This window comes from Abramis brama (assembly GCF_963993115.1).
Source record: "Abramis brama genome assembly, chromosome: 15".
Taxonomy (NCBI): Eukaryota; Metazoa; Chordata; class Actinopteri; order Cypriniformes; family Leuciscidae; genus Abramis; species Abramis brama.
In genome coordinates, this window is record NC_139977.1 from 32,859,017 (window position 1) to 32,874,411 (window position 15,395).

The 15,395-nt window shown below is 35.2% G+C and overlaps 1 protein-coding gene across 5 annotated transcripts in view; it reads right to left on the bottom strand.

The window, feature by feature from the left end:
• Positions 1 to 9,526, bottom strand: part of LOC311097540 (uncharacterized protein) — a 39,503-nt gene extending 29,977 nt beyond the window's left edge. For 3 of the 5 annotated variants that reach the window (XM_084137307.1, XM_084137309.1, XM_084137306.1), the window contains exon 1: positions 9,395 to 9,526. The gene's annotated coding sequence lies outside the window, so the exon portion shown is untranslated. The remainder of the gene's footprint in view (positions 1 to 9,394) is intronic. The other 2 variants (XM_084137310.1, XM_084137308.1) reach the window with 2 other exon arrangements.
• Positions 9,527 to 15,395: the final 5,869 nt, after the last annotated feature.

Consider the following 15,395-nt stretch of genomic DNA (forward strand, 5'->3'; position numbering starts at 1 on the left):
GAATACACACAGACAAGACAGATCTCAAACAACAAGTGGGGAAAACAGCAGTGTGATGCAATGCCCAAAGACATCCAAAAGCAAACGATGATAAAATAAATCCATAAATATTAATAAAAGTATTTTTTTCAGGTTTGATGAAATGAATATATAAATGAATACAATTAAAACAATAATTTGACTATTATATTTATAATAATATTAAATAATAATATATTATTTATATATTTCAGTTTAATATTTGATAAAATATTAATTAATAAAATAAAAATAATATTATTAATATTATTAAATAATAATAATTCATATATGTATTTATTTTAGTTAAAGATTTGATCAAAATAAATTAATCAAATTAAAATAAGAATATTCATAAGAATATCAAATAATATAATAGTAAATAAATAAATAAATATAAAAAAATAAATAAAATATAATAAAAAAAATATATATTTGTAATTATTATTATTGATTCATTTAAGTTAAAGATTTGATCAAAATAAATATATCAATTAATAAAATTTAAATAATAATAATTACAATAACTGATAACTACAATTAGCCTAATAATAGGGATGCACCAATATGAAAATTTTCATATTTTATCGGCTTTAATATATCAGCTAAATTTTCTTATCAGGCCGATAACGATAACATTAAAAAAGAACATATATCGGCCGATACCGATATGGTGGATCCCTAATTAATAATAATTAATAATAATATAACTACAATAACTATAAGTAAAATATTATCATTGTATTCATTTAAATTCATTTTTAATATTAATATTATATAAATGTGTATGATCCGTGGCCAGACCTCAGTAATCAAACGTTAAGTTGTTGGTTGAAATAAAAAAATCCCAATAAAGCGAGTAAAGCGAGTAATCTGATCTCAGCCTGCGGTTTCAGGCTTGTTTCAACGATCACTTCTACTTATTTCCCAGATGAAGTTGGCAGGCGAGCCGGGGAAACTCTGCAGGGTTGGCTCGATGTCAGCCGGTGCGACTCCAGTAAAACACGAGGCCAGGTGTTACAATGGGAACACCAGCAGCACAGCTGGAAGTGATGCACTCAGGCCTTCAGTTGATCATCTGGAGAGCTTCACAACTGTGTCTCTGGCCACTTCTCCTCCATCAAGCCCTCGTGTAATCGGCCCAACAATAGACCAGTGATTACACAGAGAAGAGTTCAGCTTCAGACTGCAGATGCACACTCAGTGTCAGATTCATTTCCCAACTGGCGGATGATTATTAAATCACCCATAATCCAGCTAGAGATAGATAAACGTATGCTGATGTCTTCCTGTCAGTGCTTCCGTCCAGACGGCTGATAGAGGACTGGACTCGGATCAGAAAGGGTTTGTTTGCGACGCTGGGTTTCTAAAGAAGACGGACGGTCTGTTGACAGTCAGGTTTAAGTTTTTGCATACTTTTATGAATAAGCCAGACTATAATGAAACAGCGGATTAATATGACTGACTGCAAGTCGTAATTCAAGCAAAACACACACAAAGAGAGAGAGAAAACAAAAAACACACCGAGGCAGGAACACATGCAGACGTCTAGACTTCCGGAAATAACCTAAAGATGTTAAAAACACATATTCAAGATTTCTGATAAGGAATATTAGTCAGTATTGTATCACCAACCTAAAAACTCACTATCACTATTTGCTGTGCTGTCGATGAAGAAAAATATTAATATCAATGATAATATTATTAAAATCAAGTCAATCCCTGAATTTTGAATTAATTTCTGATTTTAAATACCAAGCTAATATTCATTAAGTATATAGATTGGTGATATGTGGGTAACATTTTTTTTTTTTTTTTTTACTACATTTGTGCGGTAAAATTAACTTTAAAGAATATCTCCATGAATCATCTCCATTCATATGCTTTACTGGAGGATTTGAGTCTTCTGGTGGAAAACAAACACTTTTAACATGTAAATAACATGTAAATACCACTATTCAGAAGCTCGTTTGCCATTTCCACTCCCCTTTATAGCTCTATCACATGTTTTGCTCTTGGATTTATTATAAAACATCATAACTAATTTTAGCAATTGCACTGAAGTATGAAGTATAGCAAGATGTAGGAAAAGTCACAAAGCCTCATACCATGATTTAGATCATTTCATACAATAAATAAATTTAAAAAAGCCCAGATTTTAAAATGGATGGGAAACCATCTTGAATTGCTCTCGCATTATGTTCAAGCTCAAACAGCATTTATGACAGAGAACTACACAGATGTCGATGAAAATCTATCAATAAACACACACTCTGTGTTGTCATGATTGAAGAACACGCTGAACAACGCAGACTAAAAGACAGGGATGAGCCGAAGCCTGTCGTCGGTTTCATGAGTTTTAAAGGGGAGTGAGGCGATCACGAATTAGTTAATGGCACATTTTCAGGGGGACTGGGTGGACATTTAGGAGGGCTAAAGCCCTTTTAAAATGGGCCTGTCCTGTAGTGACGCCCGTTCTCATGAAATGCGTCTTAGCACACATTGCGTTTATCGTGCAATTTATTCGCTAAAATTAGTTTCTACATGCATATGAAACGCAGTTTTCGCGTGCATATGATACGCACTTTATTGCGTGTAATAGCCTACACACACACCCCACACCAGTTATCCTAAGGGGTTTACAGTGCGTATCATATATGCAGGTAAAAACTATTTTTCGCATATAAACACAATGCGTGCTATAGAGACGCATGTAATGAGAACGGGTTGCCGAGCCGCAGACAGGGGGCGATATGCACACACTCCTCACTGAAAGTTTACTTGCTTTAAATTAAAAAACAAACCAACAAACTCCATCCCAATTAGCCCTGATGTGGAGCTTAATTGTGACGGAGACAGAAGCCCAATCAAGAAAAAATAATTGGTGACCAAATATTGGCTGGTTGCCAAGTTTTGGGTTTGTGAGACGAGCGGCGATCCTTCAGGGAGGTGGAAAAATACCAGGCAACCGACTTTACATGCAAATAACACCGTAATGAAATACAGTCCTGACAGATGACTGACAATTCAAAACAAACACACACACACACACAGCAGACGATTCCTGCTGTCAATCCTCCTGAATGCATCGACTATTGAAGGAGTTAATGGCAACGAGGTGTGGCTGTTACTGCGGTAGACAACATCTAAAACCATTACAAACAGCCGAAGGCAAGAGAAAGAAGAGCAGAACTGAACTAAACATGTTACACATGCACTGCAACTCATAATATTGCACATTAAAAAAACATGATACTGATTCACAACACGACTTTACATACAGCTCAGCTGTTAATGATAAACTCTTTAAAACTGGTCTTTTAATTACCATGGTGAAACTATGGTACTATAATGGTAACAGATGGTAATATCAAAGATCTAATTACCATACTCATTTACAATGGAATTTAAATGATACTTTGTGTCCAAAACACATGATAAATGTGCATGAAATTGCAGTAATGTGTGGTAATGTGAAATGTGCAAAAACATGGTATTTTAATAGCACCGTGTCCAAAATAATATGGTAATACTAATACACTTTTATGCACTTGTACAGTAGTGTTATTTTAGTATTATTTATAGGGTTTTTTTTATATTTATAAGTAATTTTAATTTAATATTTTATGTTGTCATTTTTATTTAGTTTGTTTTAAAAATGTTTTTAATTAGTTTTTGCTTTCTTTAAATGTCTATAAAAAACTTTTTTTAAATATATTATTTAAAGTAATGAAAATGTTTTTTTTTTATGTTTTTAAAAACATATGTTTTTATGTTTTTTTTTAGTTTCAGTTAGCGATTATAATCCTGCTGTACACACAAATTTTAAGCTTATTTTACGCAATTTTAAGCTTTAAAGCGCTATGAACCAAGCCAATCAGCTACGAGGAGAATCACAACATTACAAACTTTGATTCAAAGCAAAAACGTATTTGAAAATACAAGACTGAACGTCTTTAGTGAGGGAAAGAACTACAATCCCATGATGCATTACGAACAGCATATTCTAATTAAAAACGATGGAATATAAAACTATGCATTTAAAAACGATTATTTATGAAAAGTTTATTGCAAAATATGCACATATACACAAATATTTAAGTGTTTTGAGAGCGTAGGGACTCATGGAAGTGGGCGGAGCTAACAAGCTCCTTTGGTGTATTTTACTTGTTTCGACTCTCTGATTGGTGGAAACTTCTGTACAGCATCATGGGTAATGTAGTTCTTCACCAGAAATTCTGCTGTTAAACTATTCTTTTCAAACTAATTTGAAATAATATGGGCCGACGGCTTCAACAGAAGCAAATGCCATTGATTAACATCCTCATACCACTGGAGTTTTCACTTCTGCAACCCGACTCTTGGTACTAATTGGTTTGTATTGACACGAATAACTTGTCTACTAAGTTAAGCAGGAGAAAACGATGTAAAACAGCGTCCAGCCCTCAGGAGAGATCAGGACTGGTAGAGACAGGATCGCTCTGAGCAAACAGACTAGATAAACACTGTGTGAATGCTGTGTTCTCAGTCATCATATAGCCTGCAAATACACCCTGGTATAGCCTTTCATGGTACTCTGAAATAATCGTCAACTAATTAATACTAATCATATCATATACTATGGTACATTGTGACATTGTACTTCAAATATATTTAATTACCATGGTAAAAAAAAAGAGAAAAAAAAAAGTGTACTATGGTAGTACTATGGTACATCTTGTAAGCATTTGCTCCAAATGTATGCTTCAAATCTCATGCAGAAACTTTAATGCAGTTTTGGCGTTTCAATATTGTCCTTCTAAACGTCCGTCTGTCCGTCTGCACAACACATGATGAGAAACCTCACGAGAACGCCACACTCCTCCTGAGATGTTTTCATGGTTTGATCCTGGGCGTATATGTTTGTTTGTTTATGATGAACGGCGAGCGAGTGACGCCTTCATTCTGAACATACTTGAGCTGAAAGTTCTCAGGCCTGTTAAACACATTCCACACATTCAGACTAAAACATGATGATGGTTTTCCGTGTCATCGTGAGCGCCACTATTACAGATTCTGCACTTCAATACCCATCTATACGTCGTCTTTTTGAGTTTATTGAGAACATTATATAAACAAAGAAGGAAACAGTCACCAAAAAGGGTACAAGACAGGGGTATAAAACTAATCAGAAAAGATTACATATCAAAGAAAAAGATTAAAAGACTTAAATATTTCAATTGTTTTTAAAGCCTCCTTTTTACACGAGTTAGAAATAGTCCCAAAGTAAAGTTGTACTTCAGCAAGAAAAACATAAAAAGTGGTTTCTGACCTGAAAATTTATTTATGTATATAAAATTGTAAGAAAAATCCTTATCAATGTTCTCAATAAACACATCTATTAGAGCTGCACGATATTGAAGAAAAATGCGATATGCGATAACTCATTAAATAATGCGATATTCGATATGCGATACGATAATGCTTAAAGTGTGTAAAATTAACTTAAATTATCTTTAAAATATATTTAAAATTATATAACCTACATACGTGTTTCACATTCTTTTTGTGACAAGAAAACATCCCTACAGCTTCTGACAGTGAACATCAGTGTTTTACTGTAGCGTAAGAAGTGTTATTTTAACATCAGTGTAAACCTCAGGGTTTAGGGGTTCAGGTTATCCTATATTAGAGTTATTAAACAACAGAAACTGAATAATCAAATGTTAAAATAAAACACTGCTTAGTTTTCACTGTATGAATTAAATATATACTGATTCTTATTAAAGCTACAAAAGTTATTCAGCCGAGAGTGAGTGATTTTCTCTTTGTCTTTTGTTCATGACCGCAGTTATTGCAAGCCGTTGCGATATGCATATCGCGATATATATAAATTTGCGATATTTTGATAATTTCGATATATTGTGCAGCCCTACCATCTATACTGTACGTCTGGCGGTTTATTAATACCTTCCATGATGTCATCTGACAGCACTTGAGTAATAAGAGGTGGATATTAGTTTATAATAGCAGGTTTGATCCTCTATTGTGGATGTGGCGGGAAATGGAATGTTACATTGTAACAATGACGCTTTCACATCACTATGAGTCACAGGGTTTTTATTTTTTTGATGGTCACCATGGCAACATCATAGAAGGTTTAATAAACCGATGACTGACATGATGCACAATGAAAGTTATGGCAGATGGAAGAATGCGTGTGAAGGTGGTTCACATACCGAGTGTTTGTCTTCCTGACATCTCACACAAAAGATAACTGAATAAAACGGCGGGAAACATTCCTCACATCAAGCATCAGCTCCTTCCTCTTCCTCGGACACATTCCGACAGGATTCTGCCGAACACAAGCCTTGCCCAAACGCTTGAAGATCCACAAGAAGCTGATGCTGCAAGTTTGAACTAGAACAGACTAACATCACTGTCACACAGCGCAGGATTCTGCTGATCTAGAAGATCATATCACTACTGATGTGACCGTTTATACAATAATTATAATAATGCCAGCAGAATTATGGAATAACAATATGGAAGTATGATATAGGGATAAAATAATGTTATTAAATACATGCTCCATTAATGCTTTTAAACACGATGGATGGATGGATGGATGGATGGATGGATGGATGGATGGATGGATGGATGGATGGATGGATGGATGGATGGATGGATGGATGGATGGATGGATGGATGGATGGATGGATGGATGGATGGATGGATGGATGGATGGAAAAAAATGATAGAACGACAGATAGAACGACAAATAGAACGACCGATAGAACGATAGATAGATAGAACGATAGATAGAACGATAGATAGAACGATAGAACGATAGATAGAACGATAGAACGATAGATAGATAGATAGAACGATAGATAGAACGATAGAACGATAGAACGATAGATAGATAGATAGAACGACAGATAGAACGATAGAACGATAGAACGATAGAACGATAGATAGATAGATAGAACGATAGATAGATAGATAGATAGATAGATAGATAGATAGATAGATAGATAGATAGATAGATAGATAGATAGAACGAAAGATAGATAGATAGAACGATAGAACGATAGATAGAACGATAGATAGAACGATAGATAGAACGATAGACAGAACGATAGACAGAACGATAGACAGAACGATAGATAGATAGATAGATAGATAGATAGATAGATAGATAGATAGATAGATAGATAGATAGATAGAACGATAGAACGACAGATAGATAGAACGATAGAACGATAAAACGATAGATAGAACGATAGATAGAACGATAGATAGAACGATAGATAGAACGATAGATAGAACGATAGATAGAACGATAGATAGAACGATAGAACGACAGATAGAACGATAGAACGATAGATAGATAGATAGATAGAACGATAGAACGATAGAACGATAGATAGATAGATAGATAGATAGATAGATAGATAGATAGATAGAACGATAGAACGATAGAACGAAAGATAGATAGATAGAACGATAGAACGATAGATAGAACGATAGATAGAACGATAGATAGAACGATAGATAGATAGATAGATAGATAGATAGATAGAACGATAGAACGATAGATAGAACGATAGAAAGAACGATAGATAGAACGATAGATAGATAGAACGATAGAACGATAGACAGAACGATAGATAGATAGATAGAACGATAGATAGATAGAACGATAGATAGATAGAACGATAGATAGATAGAACGATAGATAGATAGATAGATAGATAGATAGATAGATAGATAGATAGATAGATAGATAGATAGATAGATAGATAGATAGATAGATAGATCAGCATTTCACAATAGTTAGAAACATAAATTGCATAAAGTCCAGATCACACACATGGATCTGCTGATTTGTCATGATGAGAACATCAGTGAGTCAAACGCTGCATTTCTCCAAAAACACCTACACTTTCTCCAGTCTGGTTTCATAAGTACCGATCGTGAGTCAGCAGAGCAAAAACACCCGCTAAAGCCCAGCAACATTTCTCAGGCGTTCTCCAGCCGTCCTCCACAATAGAGCCGCTCCTGACGCTATTGTTCAGAACACCCAACACACATCAATACCGCCATCTCGCTCGGCGGGTTTCAGACCGCTCTCGAGCCAAGAGAGGAATCCGGCATGTTGAATACCAGAGCGAGAAGCACTTTCACCTCTTGGGCGGATCACATTCCTCTCGCTGGGAAAGCAATTAATGCAGCGTCACAATCTACAAACAAGCCGACAGTCCAGCACAGCCTTCAGCCAGAGCTCTTGTGTAATGAGGACTCGTGTTGATACTTCACACAAGCTTTTACTGAGAACTGCAGTCAATCATTATTATCATCAAGTACAAATGCATGAGCTTAAACTCCCTGTGTAGAAAGTACTACGCTGCCACCATGGTAAAATTATGATACGAGAAGGTAATGCAATGGCATTTTGATACACTGTAAGTAACTTAAATTTTTAAGTACAATCAACTTGGATGTTTAAAGTCTTTTCAACTTAAAGTTCATTAAACTCTCTTAAAAATGAGTTGAATCTCATATAAAAAAGGTGAAAATTGCTTGTTTTGATGATTAAAAGCAATGTACTCGTGTTGATACTTCACACAGACAGTTACTGAGAACTGCAATCAATTATTATCAAGTACAAATGCATGAACTTAAAGTACTATGCTGCTACCATGGTAAAATGATGGTACGAGAAGGTAATGCAATGGCATTTTGATACACTGTAAGTAACTTAGTTTTTTTAAGTACAATCAACTTGGATGTTTAAGTCATTGCAACTTAAATGACATTAAAAACTTTAACTGACTTAAAAAATGAGATGAATCTTGTATAACATAAAAAAGTTGAAAACTGCTTATTTTGATGAGTTAAAGCAATGTTAAAACACATGTTGTCTTAAATAACATGTTTTTTTGTTTTTTTGCAGTGTAGTTGTTTATGATTGACATAGGCTATTCATATACCATGGTATTTACATAAGGTACTTCAAAACATTACCATGAAATTACACACTGTGTATATAAAACATGGTATTACCATGGTACAGCATTATGATGATGATCATACAGGATCTATTAAATAAGCAGAGCAATTCTCAGCAGATTTTTGACTAGAATGAGGATTTTACCATTTCTTCAGTAAACAGACTGTCACACAAACCCGTTTTAAAAGTTATTAAAGTCTCTGAAGCAACAACAGCTCACATTTCATCGATATTAACCGATCAGGAATGATAAAGATCTTTACCTCACACACACTTCGACCTCCGGGTCAAACATAAACACACATTGTTCTGTCGGAGATGATTAATAATCGACATTTTAAAGCCTTTAACTGTAGCGTGAAGTGAAGTAAAGTGAATTACCTGTCAGTGTGGATCAGGGACTGTTTTCTCTCGTGTCGCTCAGGTGTGTTTGAGTCTGCTTCTGCTGAGAGTGCAGGGTGACTTTCACACCTGGGCGGGCGGGTCACCTGTGCGTGTGGGCGTGGCCAGAGACACACCCGTGCGCGCGCGTGAGAGAGCTCGGCAGCATTGAGAAGTGAAGTCCATCATCCTCAGAAGGAGTGTTTTTACTGTGGTAAATCTGCTGTACACAACAGCGGATGTGATTCCTCACCATATTTGGGAATATTCATGGGCTCATATGATCCTAAAGAATTTAAGGAATTCTGAATGAGTTCTAGAGCCAGATCTATTTATAGTCGTTTCCAGTCCTTCAGGCTCCAGTCAGACACTGACCCCACAAATATTATGAATATAACGAGGAAATGTTAGAAATAAATACAGAGACTAAATAAATGTATGCAAGACCAGAACTTATAATATAGTTTGGAATATTTGTTAATGTATATTTCTAAGCTATTTATACTAATATATAATAATTATAATGATAATAAAATTAATAATATAAAATATCAATAATGAAAATATATTGGTATACAATATATACTGTCATGTTACTGTCATGAAAATAAAATAAAAATCGAATAAACTGTCATACACAAATAAATACAAATTAATTAATTAAGTGCTAGGAAAACAACACCAGAATTTAACATATAATAATAATAATAATGGTATTAGCCACTGTCCTTAAAATAATAAATTATCCAAACTGTCATAAATAAATAAATAGATATGTCTATGATTTTCTGTGCTAGGAAATCAAGACCAGAATTTTACACATAATAATAATAATAATAATAATAAATTTGAACAAAAATGCACTGAATGATTTGTACTTTCATTGAAAGTTTCTCTACCTCTACACACACACACACACACACACACACACACACACACATTTTTGTTAAAATAAATTATTTTCTGTGCTAATCACAGACCACAAATATTCCCTCATGCATAACTGCATTTCCCATATTCCCATAACTGCATTTTAAGTTATTGTTTAGTCTAGTCTATGCTAAGACTAGTCTAGTTGATCTAGCTGTTATCATGTGTTAAGAAGAAAAGATAAACATCTGACAAGTAAACATGTTTGTAAGTGATGAATGATGCATAAGTCCAGCAGAACGATCCCGTTTCACACATTCTGCCACTCAAACAAGCCATCCGACAAATCAGTTACAATTACTAATTGTGTCATTCCATGACCTCTGACCCCTGACCCTGACCTTGACCTTGACCCTGTCAAACCTTAAGTGTTTCCACCACACCCACACTTCCACAGCTCCAGACATTCCCTGAGCCCGTTACAACACTTCTGCATTACTCACACACACACAGGTGTGTGTGTCTCAGACGTGCCACAGCGGGGAGGAGTGCAATCCCAGCATGCCTTGCTCTGGCCAATGCTGATCCAGGAGGAGAAATGAAAAGTGAATGAAGGCTATTGTGCTTTAGAGTATCTGTATTGCCCACTCTTTCCCTGAAGGATGTCGTCATTTACTCGACTTCATCAGTTCATATCCTCCGTGAAACACAAATTAACATGTTTAGGAGATTATCTCAGAAATGTAATAGTCGTCAGAAATTTACCGTAAAAAAAAGAAGAAAAAAAAAAACATTTAAAGTTTCACAGGAAAATAAATAAGGTATATTTCTTTAACTGAAATAATGTTAACAATATACCGACAAAAACACAAGTAGTTTTTCCACAAGCCGAGGGAAATACTAATGTTTAAAAGGTGCACAAAACATTACGAAAACACCATCATGGTAACAAACATGACACTAAAATACTATAAACATTCATTTAACAACATTAGATGTAACATAATTCACAACTGTAAATTAAAAGATGCTTGTTCTATTTTGCTTCCAAAAAACTGTATTTTACTGTAAAATTATATTAAATGTCCAAATAGATCAACCAGTTAATAGTCTTTTAGTGTTAAAATTACAATAATTTTTACATTGAGGCTACAGGATTTACTATATTAATATGTGTATATTCTCATTTAAACAGTTGCATAAGCAGTATCAGAATATTTCTGTACTTTATTTTAATGGCAGTTTTACAGTTTTATATAGCAGCAATGATGGTATTTGAGGGTAAAATTCTGAATCCCATTTTTTTAGGGAATCATTTTGTTGGAAACAATTTGCAATAAGGTTTCGTTTGTTAACATTAGTTACTTTAGTTAACATGATCTAACAATGAACAATAATTACAGCAGTTATTAATCTTAGTTACTGTTAATCTAAACACTTACCAATGCATTATTAAACGTTACGTAACATTAGTTAATGCAATGTGAACAATCATGAAGATTTAATAAATGCTGTAACAACTGTATTGATCATTGTTAGTTTATATTAGTTGTTGTATTGACTCATGCTAACACATAAGAGCTTATTGTAAAGTGTTTTGTTCATATTGAGTCAGAAAACAAGAGACACTAAAATCAAAACAACAGCTTTAGTCATAAAGCAGGAATTTGCTTCTTATATAAATTAATTGATCATGTAATCACAAACATGTTGATCAGGTGTGAGTGAGTGCGTGTGTGTATAGGTGTCTGTTTCTATGTGTGAGTGTGTGTGTGTGTGTGTGTGTGTGTGTGTGTACACCATTTTCTTTCGTAGAGTTCCAGGATGGAGCTGAGGTGACAGACATCAATCCTGTTGGAGAGACGGCGAGTGACACACACATGCTGATGTCATCGATGGGAGTGATGATGTCATCACACAGATTTCAGCCTCGAGGTCTGTGACATCACATGCGTTTGGGCGTCTCATTTACATTCTTTACCAAGGTGAGCTCCGAAGAAATGCTTGAAATTCAAAACATTTGTGATTCATTTTTGTTTTTAAATGCATGAAATTCTTTATTTGTATACACATTCAGTAAAACATTACTGATACATTCTTAAAGATCAGTGAAAGGAACTTAGCGTGTATGTCTAGTTTGAAATAATAAGGCATTTTAAAGAAGAAAACATTTTAATTAGGCTTATTATTTGATACGCTTGAATCAATGAAAGACTATTTTCTGAAAACATGTTCTAGTATTATCTTAAAGTCCCCCTGTAGTCAATCATTTTATCCATTAAAACACATCTTTGATCACCAAAATGACATATTTAAAATTTCTTCATGCCTTAAAATATCTTGAATGTAACTCGACACCCTTGCCTCATTTAGTATGCGTGGTTCTATAAATATGAGCCCCGCCTCCACTGACTCACTCAGCTCAGAGATCCACTGGTTGACGTGATCTGATTGGTTACAAGGTAGTTTGTGACGTCAGAAACACCAACGATTTCAAAGCGTGTTTTTGAGACTGTCTTTGGTTCACTGCAGTTTTAAGGAGAAAATACTCAGCAATGCTGTCGACTTATGAACTTACACATGGTTTGTCTTAAAGCATATTAAAAACACCACACAGACACATAAACAATATTAAAAGCTGGACTATCACCACAGGGGAACTTTAAGCAACTTCGCTTCTCAATTAAATATATCTTGTTTTAATGTGTTTAGACATTGCTACTGGAAAACAATAATAATAAAAAAGAATAGGTTATATATATATATATATATATATACATACATACATACACTCACCTAAAGGATTATTAGGAACACCATACTAATACTGTGTTTGACCCCCTTTCGCCTTCAGAACTGCCTTAATTCTACGTGGCATTGATTCAACAAGGTGCTGAAAGCATTCTTTAGAAATGTTGGCCCATATTGATAGGATAGCATCTTGCAGTTGATGGAGATTTGTGGGATGCACATTCAGGGCACGAAGCTCCCGTTCCACCACATCCCAAAGATGCTCTATTGGGTTGAGATCTGGTGACTCTGGGGGCCATTTTAATACAGTGAACTCATTGTCATGTTCAAGAAACCAATTTGAAATGATTCGAGCTTTGTGACATGGTGCATTATCCTGCTGGAAGTAGCCATCAGAGGATGGGTACATGGTGGTCATAAAGGGATGGACATGGTCAGAAACAATGCTCAGGTAGGCCGTGGCATTTAAACGATGCCCAATTGGCACTAAGGGGCCTAAAGTGTGCCAAGAAAACATCCCCCACACCATTACACCACCACCACTAGCCTGCACAGTGGTAACAAGGCATGATGGATCCATGTTCTCATTCTGTTTACGCCAAATTCTGACTCTACCATCTGAATGTCTCAACAGAAATCGAGACTCATCAGACCAGGCAACATTTTTCCAGTCTTCAACTGTCCAATTTTGGTGAGCTCGTGCAAATTGTAGCCTCTTTTTCCTATTTGTAGTGGAGATGAGTGGTACCCAGTGGGGTCTTCTGCTGTTGTAGCCCATCCGCCTCAAGGTTGTGCGTGTTGTGGCTTCACAAATGCTTTGCTGCATACCTCGGTTGTAACGAGTGGTTATTTCAGTCAAAGTTGCTCTTCTATCAGCTTGAATCAGTCGGCCCATTCTCCTCTGACCTCTAGCATCAACAAGGCATTTTCGCCCACAGGACTGCCGCATACTGGATGTTTTTCCCTTTTCACACCATTCTTTGTAAACCCTAGAAATGGTTGTGCGTGAAAATCCCAGTAACTGAGCAGATTGTGAAATACTCAGACCGGCCCGTCTAGCACCAACAACCATGCCACGCTCAAAATTGCTTAAATCACCTTTCTTTCCCATTCAGTTTGGAGTTCAGGAGATTGTCTTGACCAGGACCACACCCCTAAATGCATTGAAGCAACTGCCATGTGATTGGTTGATCAGATAATTGCATTAATGAGAAATTGAACAGGTGTTCCTAATAATCCTTTAGGTGAGTGTATATATATATATATATATATATATATATATATATATATTTGCAGTCTGAAATATTTTTTATTTAAAAAAAAATATTGACTAAAATCATGTTTACTAAATATCAGATAATTACAAAAACAATGTATGCTGCTTTTATACTAAAAATTATTTCAGTAAAACATCAAAAGTACTGTTACTTGCAATAGACTGAAATTGTTTGTATTCTAGTTTAGTCAGGATTTAAATGTCTTTAAAGGAGAAAACCATGAATGATGAGTCTTTTATAGATGTTTGCAATTCATATTCCTATATCTAAATTATTTTATGATAGTTCTTTGGTTAATTAATGTAAACCAGTTTTGGCTGCATTTGTTATACTGTAAATCTACTTAAAACAAACAAACAAACAAACCAGGAGTTCTGAAAGCGTCATAAAAATGGCACATTTATTGCTACAGACGGTCGTGTACATGAAATCATTACAGGATGAGAACAAACAGGTGAAGATGGAGGATGAACTTTAGAGAAAACGACACGCTTGCACAAAACCTGCTCAGACACTGTCTGAAATTACCACATAAAACAAATAAAAAAGAATGAATAAACACACACTGCGACACACATTAGACAGGACGTGTAAAGGCCCGTTCACACCAAGAGCAATAACTAGGCTATAACGATAACGATATAGTTGTAATGATCGTCCAAAACACAACTACAATGATGACGGCACAGAAGAACGATACTTTCAGATGACCCCCCCCAGCTGATGACGTAGAAAAAACATTGACAACCAATCAGAATCCATCCGTCTTTAACGAGCTCCAGCATTTAAAGCGACAGACACAAAACTGAATAAACAGCGATATCGCTGGTATAGTTATAGTTCCGTGTGAACGGGCCTTTAGTGTGAGTTTTGAATCACGTTTCTCTCGTCAAACACATCAACTCATCCTTCGTCTCCAAATCAACACTTTAAATAGCTAAATAAAGTAAACGTTTACTCTGAATGATTCCAAAAAATCTATAAAGTGGAACAGTCTTGATTCAGACGTGTGCACCGTTTGTGTAGTTTTCTCATTTTGTCATCAACATCACTGGTATAAAAGGATCGCAAACTGTAAAATATACGCCAAATATAGTCAGATT